The sequence below is a fragment of the Olea europaea genome, chromosome 6 (genome assembly GCF_002742605.1).
Source record: "Olea europaea var. sylvestris chromosome 6, O_europaea_v1, whole genome shotgun sequence".
Taxonomy (NCBI): Eukaryota; Viridiplantae; Streptophyta; class Magnoliopsida; order Lamiales; family Oleaceae; genus Olea; species Olea europaea.
This window is the reverse complement of record NC_036242.1, coordinates 16,362,402-16,364,633: the sequence shown is the minus strand read 5'-3', so window position 1 is coordinate 16,364,633 and position 2,232 is coordinate 16,362,402. Positions and strand designations below refer to the sequence as shown.

At 34.6% G+C, this 2,232-nt stretch overlaps 1 pseudogene; it reads left to right on the top strand.

The window, feature by feature from the left end:
• Positions 1-213: 213 nt before the first annotated feature.
• The window catches only part of LOC111396008, a 7,428-nt pseudogene continuing 5,409 nt past the window's right edge, over positions 214-2,232 (top strand).

The following is a 2,232-nucleotide window of genomic DNA, read 5'->3' as shown; positions in this document are numbered from 1 at the left end:
CACGAATTTTTGTTTCTAAAAAAAGTTGAGCCAATTCTTAGTTCATTTTCTTAGTTCCATCGATAACACGAATTTTTTCTATAACATATGCTTATAGGAAAGTCATCATAACGTGGAAAATAATAGAGCGGGTACTACTATGCATGTGGTTTGCACCCTATATAAATCCCATAATCAATTCTTAGTGTTATCAAACAAACGTCTTCTAATTAATAAGCATAGCTATTTATCCAAATATACATTTCTCTCTGCCATGGCAGTCTACAAGAGCCCCTCGTCTTTACCCAGCCATTGTTCTGATATTCATACAAAAATTGCAGATAATGGAGCTATTAGACCATCTCTTGTTGCACGTAGAGCTACTCCTCAGAAGTGGACCATTCAAGAAGCAACCTCTGAACTCTCTAAACCCCGCCAAATTATTCTGAATGGACAAAGTTTTAAGGTTATTCATGTTCTATAACTATATATTTACATATTTTTTGTATATTATGTGTCGATGTATATTCACGCAAAGCAAAAAACAAGACTGACTTGCAGGATGAATTTTCCATGGAATATGAACAAAAACTGAAGGATGTCAGGGAAATATTGAAATCAGAGGAATTAGAAAATCGAATAGAAAGCTTAATGTTGGTGGATGCTATCCAGCGACTTGATGTTGATTACCATTTTCAGGAAGAGATTGAAGCAGTTCTTCGGCGACATTACATGGAAGCTACCACTTCTTTTGATGGATACCCTCTTCATGATCTTTCACTTTTCTTCAGACTCTTGAGAGAACATGGGTTTTCCATTTCCGCAGGTTCAAATTTTTTATTTTTTATTATTTTTGTCTTTGTTTGGTGCTTGTTTTTATTAATGAATTGAAAAAAAAATGATTATTAGTCGTAATCAAATTAATTCCATGACACAGATATATTCAACAAATTCAAGGGAAAAGATGGGGTGTTTGAAGGGAAATTAAAGCAAGATATTAGAGGATTGATGGAATTGTATGAAGCTGCGCAGCTAGTGACAGAAGGAGAAGATATTCTTGATGAAGCAGCAAAATTTAGTGGCCAAAATGTTAGTAACAGATTGAAGCATTCTTATCACAGAAGCATTGCAAGATTTACTGCAAAGAAGTACATTAGAGATTGCCAAGGCATAAATGGATGGAGAAAATGTTAAATGTGGCATTAATTTGTAATCTTAGGAAATAAATAAGGTTACATGCACTTGAAGAAAATGTATCAGGAAAATACATGATGCACTTAAAGAAAATGTATCAGGAAAATACATGATGCAAATTCATGAATTATTAGGTGTCTATTTATATTCCCATGTCTCTAGAGTTATCCATGTGGTCCTATAAATAGAGGTCATTCTTGTAGTCACTTGAAGAAAATGTATCAGGAAAATACATGATGCAAATTCATGAATTATTAGGTGTCCATTTATATTCCCATGTCTCTAGAGTTATCCATGTGGTCCTATAAATAGAGGTCATTCTTGTAGTCTCATTGTAAGAAAAAAAGAAGAAAACATTATTGAGTGTGTTGTAGCAACTCAAAAACTATCAATAAAAATTCAAGTTTTTCTTCAACACTTCGTTTCCGCACTAACAAATTTGGTATCAGAGCCACTTGTGATTGCATTTTTTCATGGCTTTCATACAAACAGTTTCGTTGTTTACATATTCTTCCAGTCAAGTCCCAATCTTCGAAGGCGAGCATTATGAATACTGGAGCATCCAAATGCAAACTTTCTTCATCTCCTTAGATCTTTGGGATGTCATTGACGATGAGGAGTACGAAGAACCATCCGAAGACAATGAAGATTACGAAAAATTGCAAAAAGAATTTAAAAGAAAAGATGCAATGGCTCTCCGCTATATTCAACAAGGAGTTGGGAAATCAATTTTCCCTCGTATCTTTGGTGTTAAAAAAGCCAAAGATGCTTGGGAAATATTGATGCAAGAATTTCAAGGAACGGAGAAAACGATCGCCTTGAAACTTCAATCCTTATGGAGAGACTTTGATAATCTCCAAATGGAAGAACGAGAATCGGTTCGTGTTTTTTCTTCACGAGTAGCCGAGACAGTAAATCAAATCAAAAGCTGTGGTGACACAATTACAGATAAAAGAGTCGTGGAAAAAATGTTAAGATGCCTTCCTCCAAAGTTTGACCATGTTGCAGCCGCAATTGAAGAATCGAAAGACTTGTCCAAAATGACCATTTATGAGTTAA